Below are 22,043 nucleotides of genomic sequence, written 5' to 3' on the forward strand. Positions count from 1 at the left end.
ATTCTTTGAAGTCCTAATAAAGTGGTGGTGGAATGATTTCAAGCAGAGTTCAAATGATGTTTTTGTTACCAAAGTAAAACACTAAAAAACGTTGTTACATTTTCAGCATAAGAAATATTTGCAGACGTAAAAATACACATTAGGCTCAGCACTGTGTGTCAGAGTAACAGCAAGAGAATGGAGTTGTATATTCTCCCTTGGGAATATATATTTATTAGGCATCAAATCAGCTTCATCGTAATGGATAAATCCTATTAACACCACTACTTGTGTGTGGACAGTAAAAATTTCAACACAATACAATATCCTCCTGACTACCAGTAGTTCATTTTTGTCCTCTGTAGAGGACATTTCTAAACTTAAATATCTCCCACCCCCTGCATTCTACTGAATTAATTCCTTTTGGTATCTGGAGAGGACATTTAGGGCTTTTCAATGGTACCACATTTGAAGCGGTGGGACTTTTGTACGTATTTTTTTCTAATTCATAATAATTGCGTTCATCAGTTATAACACATTTTATGGGAAGAGACAAAGTAAGTGCATAAAACCTTTTATTACCTTACAAAGAATGCGGGATTTACAAAAAAAAATGTTGATTGGACAATATTTTTTTTTTCCTGGTAGTCAATATAATATTTACCCCCAGTTTATTTGATCGTACATTGCATTATGCGCATGCGCCAGAAATTACGTTTGCGGGCTACCGGCGGGTCTACGCTGGAGTTCAAAGAGGTACCGACACTCGGTGTAACGGCCAACCCGCCATCCACAGTGGATCTTCTGTGTCCAATGTAGGTAAAGCTACTATTTATTTTCTGCCCGTAATGTGAATGTTGACTTATTTTATGGTTCATAAGAGTTGTCAGAGCACTTTATGTAATGTACCATTTACGCATTTGAAGCAGAAACATTGAATTAGTTACTATGGTGGCTTTTTTTGGGAGTGAGGGGGGAATGGAGGGCTGTTTACGTTCACACGAACTTGCGCTGCGTTATTTGGTGCCGACTGTTTACTGGCACCGCATGGTCTTGACTCGGTACGGTTTGTTAGGATGCAGTGGCCGACATTACTGTCGGTATTGACGTTAGACATTCCTTACATTTACCGCATTTTCGTTAGTTATTAGTTTGAAGATAGAAAACACTCTGTGGTGGTGAAGCAAAAAAAAAAAAAAAAGTGTCTGTGGGGTTGATGGGAGTGTTTCACCTTTTTCACAGGACTGCTGTTTCGCCATAATGGCTAAGTTAGCTAATGTTGCTTCTGTCTCTATTTACAGATATGCACCAACCTCCATATCTGGACTCCTCAAGAAGCTGCCAGCCAGCAGAGGTAAAATTATTTCTGAAAAACTGTAACTGTAAGTAGAAGTGCTACTGAACTTCCTGTGTTCATCTGGACAACAGGCCTGACTGGAGATGTACCAGAGCAGCCGTCTATAAGAAGGGAGAGGGCAGACTGGAGTCACTGAGGAAGCTAAGATCATTCAGTCTTCTGTAAGTACATTGTCGAAAATGTCATCTCTTCTTCTGCCATCTTTTGACGAAGTAGTGTCAGATCCAGGGACCCGAGAAAAGCTCAACAACCTGATGAGCTTTTTTTAGAACCAGGAAAGAAGGCTCTCCTGGTTCTGTCTTGGTTCTGACCTGGTTCTTTTCCTGGTCTTGTTCTGGGGACTAATATGGGACCTCTAGAAATGACTGTGCAATGAGGGATTTTATATAAAGTCAAGAAAATTATCCTCTTCATGAGACCGTCATAGACATAGTGTCATAGTGTCTTTTTAATACCAATGATTGCGATTCTTGAAACTAAGCATTTATGATCATTTTGTGGCCTCTGTTAATTTGTTGAGCATATGGTTAATTAAAGAAAAGTTGTTCTGCATTCCTGTGGAACATTTTCAGAGGTCAGTAATGGTTCATTGTCTTTATTAATTGAAAAATAAACATCCCTGTTACTCAAATCTCTAAGGTAATTAGTACTGAATTAGCACTGGTAGCTTTTAATCACAAACTTTAGGTAAATTTGATCTAATTTCTTTTGGTGTTTCAGAGCTGTTGACATTAGATGCTCTTTACCAAAAGCATTTGGTGAAATTTTTGCCTCAGTTTTTTGGGGGGTAAATTGGGAGGAGGTTTTTTTCTTTTTTTTTTTTTTTTTACAGTGCACCAGTCGTTCTTAATTTAGTGTGATATATTTATTTATCACATGACTGAACTGCCCCTGGGTTATCAACTCTAAATCACAAGACATGATTAAATTAAAGTTTTACCTTTACAGAGTGCTGGTATGACAGAAAACAGGAAGTTATACAAGTTTCTTGTTTGGAAAAGAAAGAACATTAAAGTAGATTGATCTCTCTTTTTTCCTCTTTGTCTGCTTTGTTTCCGTGTAATGAAGAGCACTACAGGTTGGTTGGCATGCTTTCTTTTCTCTGAGGAAACCATTCATTCCTTTTTCACCAGGTTTAATAATGGACCATAGCATTTTTGGGGGTTTGTATTTATGAGAGACTGTCCTCTGGCCTGCCCTCAGGAGTCTGCATTGTACCTGTTTATACTCTATCATACAGTAGTGCTGATTATAGCTCAATCCTCTCCCTGTTCTCAGTGGACGTGCACCATCTTTGTTTTCTGTGGGGCAACAAATGAAAAATGTGTGTGCTCCAGTGACGTGGCAAACAAGCCGAGCCGTGAATTTAGAGCGGGATATTGGCTGGAGGGGAGCTGTTTGGAAAGTAATTACATCAAAGACTGTTGTGGGAATATTTGCAACACAAAAAATGCTGCTGATGATAAGCAAGGACCCACAAGGCACTAGTTAGGAGCTCCTGCCTTATGGCACTGTGAGCTGTTCTCATGCAAGATTTAGATTTATGAACCTACCTATCCTAAAGAACCATGCACAGAACCAAAAATATGTGTGACTTGCTTGCAGGGCTAAACAGAACACCATTAACTAGAAAAATAGCCAAAGTGTGACAGAAAGCGTAATATTGCTGTGGGGTTTAAATTCAGAAACTTCCATGTCGCAGATGGAGCTCATTTCATTTTGACTTCAATGGAAAATCAGAACTGCATGATGTCGAATATTAGCAGTGTATTGTGCCAGAATATTATGGTCAACTTTTGTTTTTCTTGTTCTGCTGTTTGTTGAGTAATATAAAAAACGCAAAAACCAACCAGATATTCGCTGGTTAATTAGGCAGTCGCTCTGCTCTGGCAGTCAGCTAGCTTTCAGCTGCTTTGAGCTAACCCCCTGTAGTTTTAAAACACTGTTAGCTTATATTGTAAAGGTGATCTTGTTATTTTTAATGATTATCTTTTATAAAAGTGTCATCTTGCTAGCAATAACGTTTTAAATTTAAATTGTTATTAACAGGTTTCAAACTGAAGTTGCCATGCTCTCTCTGGGTACATTGGCGGTTGTGAGGCGGAGAGTCTTATTTAAAAAAATGATCCCTTCAGTGTGTATGTGGGTCAGGATCATACAGAGCCAAACACTACACTTAGTGCAGTCATCATTATCTCGCTTTTTTAGTAGCTACGCCTACTTTGACCCTGTGTTTTTTCTTTTTTGAGAAAGACAGTTGTTTGTCTTCCTTCTTTGTAGTAGCACATATCACAGTAGTGATGATCCCACAGTGGACCTCAGAAGTTTTGAGAGAAATTGCCCTTGAGTAATGATAAATTTAGCAATGTCATTTCTCTTAATTGTCTTAGAGGAGTTCTGCTATTAAAGCTAATCCATCATTATCTTTTTTAATTTTTTTTTTCATAAGGCATCATTTCTCTACCTTGTGACTCGGTTGTCCTTAAGGATGACAAAGCAGTCTGTGTCAAAGCTGTAGACCCGTCACTCCTAATCTGAAGAGAGAAAATGCCCTTTTAAAGCAGCATTTCTCTGCTTTTACTGCTGGTCATTGTGATAAACCACATCCTCACATTGTATATTTCCCTGCCATAGACTTAACCTCTGTTTTCATTTCTTCTGTGTTTAATGTTTGGAGAACAAACCCCATCTTGATTAAACTTTGGAGTCACTGCATTCATAGTCAGGTTGCTAAACATAAAAACTGTCTATAGGAATTATTAAAATAGGAAAAAAAAGTTTGCAAGGGCATTGCTTTACTCACCATGTTTTGTATCGAGTTTTTTCTGAAGCCTAAGAAACTGACAATATTTGTTATGTTTGTTGGACAAAAAAAGTGTGTTTGGTACAAAAGTACAAGTAAAAAAAAAAAAAATCACTTGTTCATGTCATCGCTTAACCATTCCTCATCTAAGGTAGTCATCTGCCAATGGAGGTTTCTCAATGTGAATTTATTTTCAAATGGAGTTGTTAATTGGTGGGGAAAATATGGTAGATACCATAATGGGACTTTTAAAAAGTTGCTTATATTTAAATAATGTTAGCTTACATCATCTGCAATGTATTTTTTCTTCCCTGAAGCAAACAGGCACTTCCCCAACCTTTTTAAAACATTCTCAAACATGAGAGCTTCAGTGTTTAAGATGCTTTTGCCAGGGTTCTAACTATTGGCTTTGTAGCTCCAGCTCTGTAGCATCCAGCATCAGAACATAATGTCATCCTTTGGGTTTCCCTATTAGACTGGGTTTTTTTTAAACTAAAGTTAGTCCCAAAGGCTCTTACCTGGTTTTACTTGGCATGTTACCAACGTTTGAAACATCCAAAAGAAGCTCTCTGTTTTGTTGCTCAGCCATTTGAGAGGAACTACCAGTTTGTGTTTGTGTTGTGCTGTCGTGTGAAGTTGCGAGCCAATCTTGTGAGATGAAAATGACACAGTTTGTATTGATTTTGATGCAAATGAGTAAGTAACATTAAAGAATGAAAGTTTTTAGTGTCTGTACATTTCCCCCCCCCCATCTGTCATTAAGCTGAAGTTAGCTTAAAATGTGTAGCTTGACTAAAGGGCTATTACTGCTTTAAAAAAATCTGGATACCTCAAAATATAAAATAAAGCTAAAATTGTCAAAACTGAACTGAATTATTCTAGCTAAAAACAGATTCTATAAAACCAGTTTAGATGGAGGAAATCTTTTATTGTCTTTCAGAAACGGAACAAGAAAATGGTTATGAAAAAACCTTCATATACAGAATACAGTTTAGATAAAATATGATTTTTTTTTCCTTCTACGGAGCAATGTGTGATGCAGCGGTGAAACACCATATACAGAAGTGGTTGGTCCTTAATGCAGCCCTCAACATTCGACTCCCAACCTTGGGACCATTAATGGATTTATTAATCCCTTCTCTGTACTCATTTCATTTTCTGTCTGATTTCTGTGAACAAAGGCCTCTAAAGCTGCGGAAAAAACAAACAAAAAAACTTCAATGAATCAGTCTCAGTCAGCATGGAGAACAGTGGGGTGAAGGTTTGTGGCAAAGGTAGGCGATTAAGATGAGAAGGGATCGCAAGGCAATATAAGATTCATAAACAAACATAACCTCCACCCCAGGAACGCTGTCTGGTTTAAGTATGTAGGGCTGCAGATATTTTCAGATCAGACCCAGATCTCATGACCAAAAAGTAAACCTCAGACAAATTCAAGAATTAAACCTTTGAGGTAGGCTGTAAGGGAAATATATTTTTGCAAAAACACATGAATAGGTCAGGTTGTGGTGGCTCTGTCTTGCAAGGAGGATCTGCTTCACAACACTCTGCTTTGTGCATAATATGCACGCCGCGGTTAGCAGCGCGCAATGGGTGCATTAGTGTCACATTGTGTCGTTCTGAAGAGCTGAGGATATAAGTTAAAGAGACGGAAACATTTTAGGAATGGGGCTCTGTTGCAGCAGAATAGTTGAGGTGCTTTTGTTAATATTCTGGATAATATTCTTTATCCAGAATATTCTGAAAGGCTCGGAGAACTTTATTTTTTGACAGAAGAGATGGATATTTTAAATTTCAGAAAAAAAGGTCTGAAGTACATAATGTAAAGTGTAAGGACAAGCTAAAATATAATGCTAAAATAAAAGTACTAATTTCTGAAAAAAAAAAAAAAGAATTGCTTGTGTCCGTGAAGCAGCTTTATTGGGAAAATCTGATCAGCTGGTTACTTGGAAATATTTTCTGCGTTTTGAAGTTTTTGTTTGCCATTTAATTTCACAGTGTTTCCTTCTCTTGCTTGAAAAGCAGGATAATGACCTGAATGAATACTTCACCTTTTTCCTTTTTTTTTTGTCGCATGCAATGAAAACAGCTGAAATCTGAATTGACATTCTTTTGCCAAATACTTTTGTTTCCTCATCTTGTATAATGTGGTTATTGTTTCAGTCTTTACATAATCATGACCTCTCCCTGTACCTGTCCTATGTTTAGCCCTAATTTCGTTGAAATGTGTGTGTGTCTGTTCCTCACTCAGTGTGTCAGGGAACAAGCTGCCTCTGCAGTATGCAGCAACACCTTCCAAGCATATAGAGGCTGTCAGAGATTGCTGACCTACATAGTCACTGTTGAGTCATAAATGCTGAGGTTGGTTTTGACAACCTCGTATAGTTTCTGTTGGCAAGAAATGCTCTCGTCTCGTTCTGGTGGCCAAAGGTCTGAAGAGAGGGAGCATGGGGGTCTTTACATGTGATTGGGGCTGCCGTGCATAAAATAACATAACTAATAGCAAGGTAGAGTAAAATGCCATCTGACTGATTTGCACCTTACGCTATTTGCCCCCACACACACATAACCTTGTTAGATAAGACAGCCCACAGCTGTGTGGTGTGCCTGATAACAGTCAAAGCATTTACAGTTGTAGGGAAGACAAGTAACTAAATATTCAATATGACATGCTGGAGACACACCATAGATTGCAGCTAGAAATATGTATAAAGGTGTTACCCTGCTGCACAGCAAATGTAAATGTTATTGAGCAACCTGAAAAAGGTGAGATCTTTCCATGTTTTCATCAGAAGTTGTGAAATGATAGATGTGAAATGATACTTACAATTCCCAGCCTTCAACTGACCTCTTTGTCATGTGAACTGGTCTCAAACTGAAGACTCTTCTGTCCATTTATTTACAACTCTATAATGGGTGCTTTCACACTGCATCCTGAAGTGACCCAATTCCGATTTTTTTGACGTAATGCGACCTGTATCCGATCTTTTCATGGCAGTGTGAACAGCACAGGTCGGATTCTTTTTCGAATGTGACCCATATCCGATACGTATCCAATTCAAATGCGACCTAACGTCCAGCTCGCATTCATCCGAACTGAACGTCATGTTTCTCAAGAAATCTCACTATTCTGCGTCCTGATACGCGCGAGCTGGAAGAAAAACAACAACCATGACGGACTATATGAGGATTAAGTTGTTAATATGTTGCTCCAGTCGGACAACAACTTCAGATATGTAAGCTAAGCTCCACCGTTAGCCTCCATGTTTACTTCCGCAAACACTGAGCACTTCTTCTTTTTATGGCAGTTGGCAGAACACTGAGAACGCTGATGCTATTGCGCCCTCTACTGCGCATGCGGGACACTTTCAGGTCGTTTGCCCGTTCAGACTGCACAATGCATACAGGTCGCATTTACTGGCCCCGGCAAAAAAATCGGAATTGGGTCACTTCAGGCTGCAGTGTGAACACACCCAATGAGCTCATCTAAACAAACAACTCTGAAGGCTTAGAATGGGAGCTTGTATTGACGTGGTCGTACTAATTCATCCTTGTTTTTTTTTTTTTTTGCAGAAGTAATCCAGCCATAATTATTAAATAAAGTGGACGATTAAGAATATGCAATGGTTTTCATTTATCTGTAATAATTTTATGTCTGCGATGGTTCAGATAATGAGAATTGTGAACCTAAAAGTAATGTGTCTGCAGGGATGAGTTGTAATAAAAACAAGTCAAAGAACAGATTGCGGGCAGAGGCTCCATGGCCATCTTGTCTAAGATGGGCAAAAGTTTTCAAGCCCAAGACATTATCACCTCTGAGGATAGGAAAGCTAAGAGGGGTTTTGCAATATAGATTGACCAATCCATGATATTGCAGTAAAAACGGACTAAATCAGCAAACATCAGTGGGTGATGGGATGAGCAGAAGGCCGACAGAAAGCTGGTCAGTGAGAAGCAATCTATCCACTCATAGGAAAAGTAGACTGGACTGCAGCCTGTTAACATCCAAGAAACTTTCAAGTCTTTTTTTCAGAAGATCCACTCTGACTGGGATATGAAAATCACTTTTGTCTCCCAAATTCTCCACCTACCCACTTTCAGCATTTGGGAAATACAGGTTAGATTAAGTTATTTTTATCACGTGAATATTCTGAGTTGTCATTTGAATATACTGAAAACATAGACCTTCTGTAAAATTGGAGACTACATATTCCCTCAAACGCTGCATACATAGACGCTCCCAAGTATAAGGTGCTTGTCTGAATAAGACGGCAACATCTTCTCTGACTGATGGTTGAACACTAGTGCCAGGAGTAAATTAAAAATATATCTCATGTAGTGGTTTTCATCTGTCACTGCCATAATTTTGAATTACTTATCCCGTGAACAAACAAAGATTTGTGTATATTTTTAATGGAAAGGCAGCTTCTGAGAACAGTGGCTACATGATGCCCAATACTGTTGGCCATAAAGTATAAGTTCCTTTGTATAAGAAACAAAACTTTAAGTTCTTATATAGGGTGGAGCAAACAAGTCAGAAATCCGAAGAACAGATGTTACACTAAGTTGAAATAAATTTTTAATGGAAGGGGGAAGTGTAACAAAACACAACTTAAGAAAAAAACAACAAATAATCAGGGAATCGTCTTCTCCAGTCATTAGAAGACGATTCTACAGTGACAGCCTTCTTCTACAGGGAAGGAGCCATCTTTTGGACTCTCTTGGTTCTTTACAGCCAGTTCCGTCCCAGGAAGCACTGCTTTGTCCATGGCATACTCCTCCCTTGTTTGCTGCCTGGCACCATCTGGTCTCCCCCGACCCTCCGGAACGGTTCCGCTCCCTGGACGCATCACGCCTTCCTCGGCGCAAGACACAAGCGCAGGCAGAGGTCCTCCTCTGCCCTTATCATCTGTGCTGGATTGTCTTACCATCGCCAGTGGCCTCACTCCCGGCACATGTGGGTTCCACTGGACTCGGTTCTAGAGGGGAATGTGTACATCTGTGCTGGCTGCGTCGCTGTCATGCCAGTGTTCCTCTCTCTGGCTTCCCTGTCTGAGCTCCTTTTATATGCGGCCTGCTCTCTGCGCTACACCTGTGCACTGGCAGCCGATTGCTGACAGTCCACCTCCAGACGCTACAGCCAAGTCGATTCAATTCAAAGCAGTCAGCTTTTAAGAGCGAAACAAAACTAAAGAAATGCAAAACCAGAATAAAAATAAACAAAGCAGAAATAAATACAAAGATCAAATTGAAATATTTCACACTGTGCAACATATTAGTAGAAGTTGTCTTGACACAAATACAAGAAACCAGTTTCATTCTGCCTAGTGCTAATTGCACTGACTACTTGGAGGTTTAGGACAATAACTTAAAACACTAATATTAAACTTTTAACTTATAAACCAGTTTACACTGAATCCTGCAAACCACTTGAGTTTTAACGTGAAGCTTTTACTTCAGGAAAAAGTTGAACTTGAATTCAACTGCTTCTAGTCTCCAAACATTTCAGAAACGATGTCACTCTGTGAAGATGAAACAATGCTTCTTATAAAATTTTTTTTGTTCTTATTATTCTGAGCTCCATTGCCTAATTACATACACATTCACGGTTCAGGTGTTCTATAGAGATGTTCCGTTGATTATAGTCCATCTCAGAGTCTTGTATATTTCAACTGCAGATTAAATTAAAGAGCATGTGGGATCATTAAAATGAAAGTTATTATTTAATAACCTTCTTCTAGAAGTAATTTTGAGCTTCTGATTGATAAAATAAAGATTCTGCATTACAATTCTGATGTGAAAGAAGGGGAAAAGAAAGTGTGTCTTCAAACATATTAAAAAGTGTCATCTTTCATTTGCGTGAGCACTTTGCCTGCCTGCTTGCATGTGTGTGTCAGCTCTTGTGCTTCAGAATAACGTGTGCATAAACATGGGACTGGAACTGGGATGTGTCTACAGAGGCAGATGTTTTCTCAGGGGGTGCATGGTGTGTTCGTCAGTGTTTGGAAAAGGATGCATGCTGTGCTCACTGTAATTGGTGCATATGTTAAAGCCAATCCATGGTAAAGTCCCCTGTGTAGTTTGCTACCCTACATCCTCACAGTCTTCCCAGTGGATCTGAATCCAGGTCATTGCACTGCAGACACTGAAACTTAAACACAGTGGCTAAAGAGGGAAAGAGAATATTCCTCAAGTGTTTATATATATTTTTTTCAGGTTATCTATGTACTGTGGGATTCTTCGTTATGTGATCTGACGGTTTCATGAATGCTTTGTCAACGATGATGTCGATTGTTTTTGAATTGTAGTCTGGTTGTAGTTTGGCAGTGGCAGGAAGTGAATGAAGCCGTTCATTCTGAGCTGGCTTCACTTCCAAACATTGAGCGATTAAAGTTCTCTCTTCAGAGTGGGAGATGGTTGTTTACAGCACACGCAATTTCCAGTAAGCTTCATAGCATGGCTTCTTTCACGATTGAAAATACCCTCGCCCAGATATCAATTTCTTCGACCATACCTGGTAATTAGGGTTCCGTAAAAGTCATTCCATCTAAAAAAATGTGACATTAACTAACAGAAGTTTTTGGAGCACTATTAATTTTGTTTGTTTCAATCAATACTATTTTTTGAGAGCAGGATAGTAAGCCAACTGTTACTATGATGTACAACAATTAAAATGGTATTAGAGATGAAAGTACTAAATTGTTTGTAATTCATGTAATCTAAAAGAGTGAGCTAGTGTTTTTTCTGCTGTTCACTTTTGTTGTATAATGTTGTAAAAGACTAATTACATACCTGGATGCATATTTTGCACCATTTTTGATATCCTGTTTATATTTTTCTTCCATGTTTTGTTTTTTTTACTCTTGGCTTTAGCTTTGTATGCCAAAGTAACTGTGACAAATATAGTTTTCCTCGAGGTTGAAAGTAGCTCTAATTCTGTTTTGAAAAATGAAGGCAAGCAGTATTATAAAACAAAAATGTCTCCATCTCATTCTCTATGCAACAGTTTCCTTGCAACTATAACTGTATGGAAACATGATCAGTTACAATCTGCTAGGATATATCTTTAGATATGAAGAAAATGTCGCATAGCAATTTCTTTGTTTATATTCTGTAAAATTGTTTTACTTAATCTGTTCTTTCAATAGAATTTGTGTTCTAACATGAAGATGGATTTTCTTACGTTTTCAGAAAAATGCAGAGGCTCACACATTTGACATTTTAGATACGGTATGTATACATGTATATTTTTATGTTTACATATGTATTTTTTTATTGGTGTATACAACACAAATTTACCAGTTGCTATTAGATTGTCTATAAATGACAGAGGCCTGGGCAGTTGGGCCTAGGTTTGTGTGTCAGATGTGTGTTTGTGCAATATGCATAGAAATAAGAAACCAGCTGTATAAAGATGATCATAATCCTGCAGCTGCTGTATGCGTTTGTAATCTCTGTTTTTGCACATCTTTTGGATTTGATTCTTCCTCAATAGTTTTTAACATAAACAATTATGACATAGATGGCATAGTCACATTAAAAGATCAGAACCGAATTTGTGCCTTCAAGATTTTGAAGTGTGGGAATTGATCCATTTCTCAAAACCGAGTGAGATTTCTTCAACCAATAAACAAAAACTGAGGAGAGAAATGGACAAAAAAAACCAGCTAAGAAATAGAAAAAATGGTGACAGTTCATAATATTTCTTACAACAGCACACAAGAAAAGAGTGCACAGATGTATAATTATTGCACTTGTTTGAGCAATTTCTCTGCATCTATCAGAGCAGAACAAATACTTAGATATGCAACATTTCCCAATATTAATTTTTTAAGTATATATGTCCACACGAAGGAGAACAACAGACAAATTATAACAAGTCAACAAAATTTCTCTGGTTATATCTGTGTTGACTCTGACACAGACTCGCGTGTTCTTTTTTATTTGATTATTTTCCGTGTTTCATTTTTATTAGTGTGTGTTTGTTGTACTCATTGTTCCAATTCAGGGTAATCAGCGTGCATAAATTCATCTCCAAAAACACTCTTGATAGGACAGTGGGACATAGTGGACCAACTAGTTCATTACACAACAAGGAAAATATCCTGAAAGGCAGAGCTAGGGAAAAGGGTTACATATTGTTATCCTGCTTTGTTTTGACAAAAAAGAAATCACAGAAAAGGATATAACAAGGGCTATTTGCATTCATTTAGTCAGTGACATATCCACGCATGTGCTGTAGTCTTGCAATAGAAGGGTGATTTATAAAATGGTACCTGTGAAATATGGATATTACCCACAAAAGCCTCCTATAAGATGTTAATAATGAGAATATGCTTTGAAACAAATAAAAGATTGCTTTATGAAGACATAAATGAACAGGAACATGGACAAAACGGAGATAAAGATAGACATTTGGAATAAAAGTGGGACTATACTGCGAATCTAAATGAAGTAAACCCAAAGGCAATATGAGCAGTAAAGCCATTTCTGCAGCCGATGCACAGCAATGTGAGCCCATAGAATACCGGCTGAATGTGTCACACTAAATGTCAAATTATTGAAGATTCCTTTTTTTTTTTTTTTAATGAAATAATTAGATACAGTCACATAATGTAAAACAGTACAGAAGGAGTGTTTGATTCTATATTCACCTGAGCCAATGGAAATCTTCATGAAGGTTACATGGCAATGCTTCTGTAATGCTCCTATAGGAATTGCAATATTACTATGTAGAGCCTGTAATAGACTCATATATCTTCTGATTTTATTAAGCTTGTTGCAGCTTCCTAGTCAAGATGTTCCTTCTGTGCTTGACAGATTATCAGTCTATGCAGGGAAGGTACCTTTCTCTAATAAGTAGAGACTGACCAATCAGATATTTCCTGGCTAATAACAAATTTCAGTTTTCTTTTGAGGTCTGACCTGCCAATTACAATTTAAGCACATTAAATTTTTTGCTCTACGGACCACAACACAAATGAACAAAATGTGCTGTAGGTCTCCTGATGGAGGTGCTAGTTTTAATAATAAAAGAGATTTCACATTAATGCATGAAGTCATGTTTCGAACCTTTATCAGATTATTGAAACAAACAGAAAAAAATATTTGAAATTCAAAAAGTGTATCAAACGTGCATGGAGTTGTTGATTGCATTCTGTAACCAGACATAGCAGTAATCCTTAGTTGTCGATGCATTTAGTGGAACTGACAGAATAATAATTTTGAAAGAATCACTTTTACAAGAAAATAACAATGACCTGGTATTTACATTTTACAGTGAGTGTAACGTACAAAATCTAATCTCTTGATGTCTGGGACATATAAAAAAATTACCCGTATGGGTGCCATAGCTTGCAAACTTTATATAGCAAACTTGTGCCACCTTTACAGGACTGACATTTTGCGTCTCAGATATAACTGTGATTACTTTCTCACTCTATGCTAAGAAGATGCTCTGTTGACCTCGTTATTGTAACATTGTCATAATGAGGCATTTGTGTGTACAATTAATATAGTACAATTTTGGATAAGGCTGTAGTGTAACAAAATGCTGTGAACACTTTGTGGATGCATTGAATTAAAATGTTCTTCCCAGCAGAGTAGTTCCACCTTTAAAAATGAGGAGAAATAAAAAAATAACACTAGAAGACATCCCAATACAATTTTGCATCAAACACAACACAACTAGATTCTGATCTCTGACAGCTTGATTGATTTATATCCAATAAAAAAAATCATCCAAGGCAACATTTTTAGCATCAAGCTTAGATTGTGAATAAAATAGAGGCAGAAACTGGTAAAAATAAGAAGAGCAATTTTTAAGTGTGGCATTAAAAACAAGAGGGGGAAAAAAAGACAACAAACGGTTCTTTTATGTTTCAACGGGAGACATTGTCCCATTTGAGCTACAGCAAGTGTAAGTGTTGTTTGTATCCAATAAATATTTCAGTCTTCTACATGATAACCCCCTCAAACTCTGTGCTATTTCTACCAGGCAGTCTTTAATACTAGATTACTCCATGCTCAGAGATGTCATGATCTGTCTCTCTCTAAAGCACTATCTACATTCACAATACGTCCACACCATGTGGCCGACTGCCATATATAGCTCAATAAAATCACATCTGAATCATGCAATATTTAGCACAATATTCACTTAGGGCCTTCTGTTGACAAAACTGTTGCGAACCGTAGTTCTGCTTTCATCAGATACACAAGAACTTTATAACATGTTTCTGTGGACAAATAAGTGTAGTTGCTACTTCAGAGAGGCTGTTGGAAAATAGCAACATTTATTGAACAAAAATTTATTTGCTTTTTTATTGTAACTTATTTGGTAGTGCACATTAACATTGGCCAAGCTATTGTTTTCCCAGGTGCAAAATGAAATTTACAATGTGGGGACAGTGTATGAACTTTATCTATATTTTCAAAGTTGTTATTATAAACCTTAAGAAATAAATATAGGATCATCTGAAAACAAGTGCACACTTTTAGGCTGGCGGTAATAACACCATGCCTGATTGGCTGAAATACCTATTCGTCGTTCATATCCAGCTGCCCTTGCAGGGTTAGCACGTTTCTCCAGCGGTCATTAGACCAGAGGCAGGATGCATCCTGGACAAGTAACTTGTCAATTACAGGACAAAGAAAAACATAAATATTATGTTTTTGCTTTCCTTATTGTCTTCTTTATTTTGAAGGGTTGTATTAAAGACAATGCGTATTACCTTGGAGGCATACCATTTAAAACAGTTATTAATAGTACACTTTGACAAATATTGAGATATAATTTCCTAATTGTGATGGTTGCGTTCAACAGCTCCTCCAGTCCATATCCGTTTCCCTGTAGCTTGGAACAAGGACCCAACAAACTTGGAGTGTATGGGTGAATGCCCTATGGGCTAACTCTTAAGTCGTGCATCTGACTGCTGAGCACTTCTAGGAAGCCGACTTCTTTCCCTTGAGGGGAAAAAAACAAAAATGTTGCCAACAGTGCAAGATGTTGTGTACTATATGCTATCCTATAGCACTGCTGAGCCACTTAAAGTTACCACTGGGTAATTTCGAACATTACAGCCCCTACTAGCAACTGAGAGCAGTGGGGAAACCTAATGAGGCAGTCACACACAAGAATCTGAGCTACTGTCAGTACTAACTCTTATTTTCCCCACTTATTTGACCTCTTTTCCAGCCTTTTCACACCATTAAGTTAAATCTGGAGGAGCTCATTTGGGACATTTGTCTTAAAGGTAAATACAGACAAAATGTAAATAATGTCACTAATATAGAGTCATGCCTTTCCAAAAACAAATTAATAACGTTTTTATTTGTTTCTCCAACATTTTCACTGTTACACTTCTAATGGTAATCTCCTCTACTGAGGGATAGATTGAATATTTGCTGTGGCTCATAAATAGTGGATCTAGAAAGCGCAAAGCCTAGCAAACGAAGGTGGCACCATCTGTAAAGTATAGCTACAGTTCACTATGCTAATTTTGTAATGAGGCATGCCTTACATTTTTTAGAACAGGGCTGTTGTGAAATGTTTTTATACTCCATCCTGCTTTATTTTGCAGTACATAAAATGTTCATATTTTGCCACCGCCTGGCTTTCATGTTCTCCAGCAGTAGGACGGCTAGCCGTTAAGCTTGAAAGGAGCTGAGATATGGAAAAAACCGTGTGTAAGGGTTTTTGATTTAAAGAGCAGTTGCCATAGTGATGTAGTAGCACATGAGCCAAGGAGCTGGGTGTTGGTGTCTATGGGCTATAGGATGGAGACTTGGGTAGCCAGGGCCGCAATGAGCAGCAGCATGAGGAATGTTGATGAACCTGCTCATAGACCTGTGTGGCACAAGCAGCACTGGTGATTAACTTGTATTGATTCTTATCTTCTGTAATTACCCTCCAAATTACAGAAAAAACATGAGTCAAGAGTGCAATGATTTAAGGTTGCAGATGAGTGTCTTTAAATGTTGCTCCCAGTTTATAGCAGGAGACCACGCCAAACCTGAAGATCTATATATCTTCAAATATTAAATATGTATGCCATCTGATGAAATATTCAGTCAACTAGGGGTTTCTGTAACTATAAGTGAAACTGGTTTTAAGAACGAAGCCAAGCTATTTTACTTATTCTGTGGATTACAAGAGACTGTCTTGAGACTTTACTCTAAGTACAGTGTCATTTTATTGCACAATCAAGTAACTATATTACCTCCAGTTGTGAAAATGCTGCACATCAAACAACCTAAAAGAAATTTGACTTGAAATTGGCCTTTGCCTCTTTAAGAACCTCCTATCCGTTCGCCGTTATGACAATGCTTCTCCATGTCATCCATTGATGCTATCTCCAACTATTTTTATGAGCGTTGTAGTTCATATAAGCTCAGCAGATGCACAGTGACATCAGATGTTTCCTAATTGCTGCTACGGTTAGTCTGGAGGAGCTGAGAGGAGAAGGCGGAAGTTTGACCAAGAATTGAAAATCCAAGGCAGACCTTTGGGTAAATAGGCGGCTCATTGTATGAGCAGGCGTTGAGGCTACAGGAGATTAAAAGATTTCTCCAACATGCATGAATGAGTCAAAGCTACTCTCCTGGTATAGTTTTGATGAGAGCATAATATAAAGTTAAAAAATGTCACAATGACCCCCTTTAAACTCCTCCTGTTTTTTTGTTGGCCTTTATTTCTTGTCGACTTTTGACGATCACTGGTATAACATGATCAAACATTCCAGGTTAGGCAGTGAAACACTTGCAACTCTATAGAGTTATCATTTCCTTCTTAACTTAGCTTACATGTTTTGGTCTCAGTTTTAATTCACTCCATCAGCTTTAACCATGCCTTGCAACTCATTAATACAATGCAACATATAATTAAAAATAAATGTACAATTATCCAGGAAATGGCAAATTGATAGCCCACTAGACAAAAAACCAGGCTGATATTCAGATTTTTTTTAATTTTAATCTTACAAACTGACATATCCAGAAAGCCTAATTACCAGCCCACTTGTGTTTATTATGCCAAGCAAAAAAAAAAAAGGGAAAAAAAAAAGAGCTGAAGTGTTAAATTAATTCACAATGCTGTGGCCCACTGAAAACAAAAGGCATTTTGAAGGTTTGAAATGTAATCACATGAGAATTTTTAAAAAGCAGGGCCTTGATTTTTATCCTGAGGTGAAAGAAAAAAGAGGAGCAAATTTATACCCAGGTGGATGCTTATCAGTGTTCGCCATGAAAGATTTCCTGTTAGAAAAACTCTTCACTAGACTCATTAAAGAAGGACACTTTGTAAGAGATGCAGCTAAACTTCTGATAATCGCAACCCCGTGTGAAGAATCGGTGTTCTGATCAAAACGATGACAAACTGTAAAGTAGCTCCCAATCACCAGTTCACTTGCTTCATCAGAGAAAAGCTGTTTCAGTTCTGCGGGTTCTTTTTAAAGGCAACAAATGCTGCTTGGCTGGTAGAATGACTTCTGACTTCTTCAGTCGACAACAAAAGTATTAAGTCATGCTAGTTCCTGAGTTTGATTATGTGCTGCACTCAATCATAGATCGCAAGTTTAATTGGAATATTTGTTATTTGCTTCATTGCTTTGATTTTTTGGTTTGTATTCTATGCCTTTGGATTGTCTTCATGTAAATCAACAGGAATAACTACTTATCAGAAGACTCAACTCTCACATATGGACCTTGGCAACATTTAGAGACAGTCTTCCTGTTCGGTGTTTCTTTCTGGCCTGATACTGGTTTTGTATTTGTGGCTTCTTACTTGAGATTAAAAAGTCTATTAAGAATTGCTTCATTTTTCTCCTCTGTTTATCCATTACATTGTCGTCACGAAGCATTTTCCCAGAATGATAGAACATGCAGCAAATGTAGTTATTGTGTTACTTTATGGTATTTATTCAGACAGATGCGACATATACATTTACAGATGATATTCATCGAAAAAGCAAGTGAACAAGAAGTTATCTCTTTTCAAAATCTGCTTTCTCATAAAGGAGTAAAATGTTTCCAAAGTTGAGTCAATTTGATTTATTATCGTATCAAATTGAACTGTAATGACATTAAAGCATTTTGACAACGTTATTAAATAAAGTTCAGTTTGTAATTATTGTAATTTATAGTATGAATTAAACACTTGACACCAATAAATTGTCATACATGTTAATGCAGCAGGTAGTTTATGGCAAATCTAAACATTTTTTGAGTGATTGATTTATCAACAATGAATTAAACATCAAGTTGTTGCTATTTTATCTCTTTTTTTTTCATTCTTTTGTTCCACCGTGGCTCTCCTGGTAAATTTAGTCTAGAACAGCCGCCGTCTACAGTGACATAAAAATATTAATTGCCAGTTATTGCAAATGCTCAACAGTAGGCGTTATCACCAAGGCCGACACAAGCTGTAGGTCTTGGAGGCAATTACTTTATCACAAAAGGTTGGCTGGTTTAGGTAGCTTTCACCCTCTAATAAATGAAAATGTAATGAGTCATGATTTTTGTATTCAGTTGGAGTATCTTGGTCTAGTAGTGGATTTTTAAAAATCTGAACCAAACGGAAGAAATCTACGAGGGAATATTGAATATTTTTACAGCACTGTACTTTTACCACATCCAACACATTTGGCCATCCCATTACCAGATCCTTTGGCTCCAGATTATGTGTGTACGGTCAGGAAAAGCCTCTGTCTTTTTGAAACGTGGTTGATTAGACAGGAACGTAAATGAATTAAATAAAATGGTTTGCTCTAAGTACTTTGTGCATGTAGCTCTTTGTGATTCAGAGAAAAGGCTAAAGAATCTCCATAATTCATCCGTTATCTTTCATGTTCATTTGTTTGGAGGCTGAACATGTGTGAATCTGTAATATAATATTATTTCTTTGCTGCAGCAAGGCGCCTAATTAATCACTCCAGAATAGAAGGAAAAAGGAAATATTTGTTATGAAATGTAATTAGCCTATCTGCATGCATAGAATTAAATTAGAAAGAAAAATTAGCTCTTCAGTGATTAAAGATGATTTATTGGGACTATTCGAAGACTAAATTTTAAAATGGCTAATGTACAAGTTATCCTGCCTTTTTAAAACTTTAAGAATACACTTCTCAAAGCTGAACTTTTTAATTGATTCAAAGATATGGACTTGTATTACATTTAACTCTTTAAGTTTTATGGAAAGTTTTAGATTTTTACAGGATTTTTCTTTTATCGTTTTCTCTATAAACATAGCATAACTTCAGCTTTATCTACTGATTGGAAATAATACTAGACCCACATTGTACTTTTGATCACTTCTAGACAAACGCACTGTAAAAAACTTACAAAAATGTTTTGACCAAACATTGGGTGAAAAATTGTGGCCCAGTTTGTAAAGAGAAGCCTTATCATTCTTTCAAGAACTAAATATCAACCTGTTTTTGGTTTCTGTTTAACCGATAGGTCCTGCATTATTAATTTACATTTTTATATACAATTATCAACTGGCAATACAAGCAGCAAAATGACTCTCTGGTACATCATCAATAGAGCAGGTGCTTACATGAGCTAATTAACTATTGCTGCGTTCAGACGATCACTTATGAGCAAAATAAGTGTCAGGCATGAAAACATAGAAATGTAACGGACTGAATGTTCTGTTCTTTGTCGGAAATGTTTGCGTGTTTTCTGGTGTTGAATGCCGATACACTAGTAGAGCTGTTTTCAGTCAGTTGCTATGGCAAGTTTTATGTGTCAGCGTAGCAAGATGTGCTACCCTGCTATAGCAAGATGTGTTCTTTGGAACAAGTCAAAACCTCTCTGGATTATGTTTGCCTTTGCTGTACTGAATTAATAATACATACATCTCCATTTTTCATTTTGCTAACAGAATTGTTCTAGCGCTGTTACGGATGGCAAGTATAAGAATCGTCTTTTTGCCCTCCAGTATTGTGCGCAGAATTCCCGAATATGAACAATAAACTGCAACGTGTCTGTATAGCATCTTTGGGATGAACTAAAAAAAAATGTCTGCAACCACAAAGTTTGACCTGACAAATATTCTCCTTGAAACTGAACACCACAACTATGGGTAATTTGTTTGAACACTCATAAATCTTGAGGAAAGCTTTTTCTAAGAGTTCAGGCTGTTAAGGTTGCAAAGGACAGGCCAAGTCCATATTAAAGGAATTTGATTTCAATTCATGTATGTGCAAAGGCAAGCTCTGTAATGTTTTTTTTCTCTCACAATATGCATCCCTGGTGTGGTTACCTTGGAAAGTCAGCAGAGGAAAACTCAGATGCCCCTTTTGAAAGAAGACCTCTGGTTGACTTTGATGCACCTTTTGTGGAACATTATGCAAACTGGCAGCTTGAAAGTGGAGGGGCTTTTTTGTTGTGCAAATTCGGATTTTTTGCACTCCAAATGTGTACACCACCACTTTCCAGTTAACTGCCTTCCCTGTGGAGTCACAAAACTTTATTAGGAGGAAGAATGAATGAAACTCGAAAGAGCCTCGGCCTGAGCTTTAATGGTTTGAAGCTATGCAGTGTGCACACAACAGTGAGTAAAATTGGAGACCGAAAAGCGAGCAGAACTTAACTCCTTAAATAAAAGAGGGCTTGGTTTTTAAAATATTAATGGGACCTCAAACAGCATTAGAACTTTGAAGAACCAACAAATGTTGCAAAGGATTATAATGCATACAGTTCAACGTGTTACTTCAAGCTGTTGTTTGTGTGGCAGGATCAGATATACTCTACCTCACCTTTATTGATTCCACTGGTACCTGACTTCAGCTGTAATAACTGAATGTTATTATACCCTGTGGCCTTATCAAGTATCACTGAAGCCCACTGTTCAACACCATGATAAAGGCAGCTCAAGGCTAAAAAAAATGTATGATGTGAATGTTATCTGCCACATTCTCAACACAGAGTTTATCAGTTATAGATTGTGCGTAATAAAAAGACATAAAGTTTATATCGCTCATATTATGAATACCACCAGCACTTACGCCCAACGATATTTGCAAATGCATCTCAAAGAGAGCAGCACAGTATGCCTGTAGCTAGGGAGGACATTTCTGATCCGCAGCCGGTGCATGTGTTAGTGTCCTTGGCTGAGATGCTGAACCTCACATTGGCCCCTATACGCTCATCAGAGAGATAGTTGAGAAAATAGCCTTGCTTATACAGAGAGCAATATACTGTATATGAGAGCAGGGTGAGTGTTTTTGTGCGTGTGTGTGTGTGTACTTCGAAGGGAAGAATCAGGAACACAATGAAATTTCAAGTGCATTGAGAGGCCCTAAAACAGCTTTAAAAAGGTGCCATAAGCGCAGACTGTTTGCTGTTTACTGGTATGCCATATACTGGAGAATGTGGCCAAAAGAGTTAAGAGCTGCGTGATTGGACAAATATGGAACCACCTTGTTACACGTCAAGAGGTATCTCTTAAACCACTTTTATTCTCTGCGTCATCTCCAAAATATTCAGACTCACTGATGATGTTGGTCAGTACAACCTTGAATTGGAATTTGATGCCAAACGTGGACATTAATTTTTTTGGTCTTCTTTTGTCATCTTTTCAATTTTTGCTAAAACTGATGCTTTAGACAAGCCATTGTGTTTCTGTGTATGCAGAAATCTTAATAAATCAGATACAAGTATATCTAGCTATATTATAAATTGCTCTGTTTTGGTTTGATATTTCAGTTTCTGTTTTCTGCAAATGCAATCTCTGTCTCTTGATACTTTTGCACAGTGCTGAGTAATTATTAATTACAGTCTGCTTTGATTTATATTATGCTACAGCCTCCATCTAAGTAAATGCTTATTGAATTTGGGGAAAATTGTTTTGAAGTGACATATTGTACTTTGCAAAATTCTCCAATTATTACTGTTTTTTTT

General features: G+C 37.4%; 1 long non-coding RNA gene across 1 annotated transcript in view; it reads left to right on the top strand.

The window, feature by feature from the left end:
* The first annotated feature begins 724 nt into the window (after positions 1–724).
* LOC106954645 (uncharacterized) overlaps positions 725–22,043 on the top strand; it is a 49,984-nt gene continuing 28,665 nt past the window's right edge. The window contains exons 1-3 of the long non-coding RNA XR_001426394.1: positions 725–794; positions 1,281–1,333; positions 1,408–1,497. This is a non-coding gene — a long non-coding RNA (uncharacterized LOC106954645). The remainder of the gene's footprint in view (positions 795–1,280; positions 1,334–1,407; positions 1,498–22,043) is intronic.

The sequence above is a fragment of the Poecilia latipinna genome, unplaced genomic scaffold (assembly GCF_001443285.1).
Source record: "Poecilia latipinna isolate Pla-1442-1.1 unplaced genomic scaffold, P_latipinna-1.0 Scaffold668, whole genome shotgun sequence".
NCBI classification, from domain to species: domain Eukaryota; kingdom Metazoa; phylum Chordata; class Actinopteri; order Cyprinodontiformes; family Poeciliidae; genus Poecilia; species Poecilia latipinna.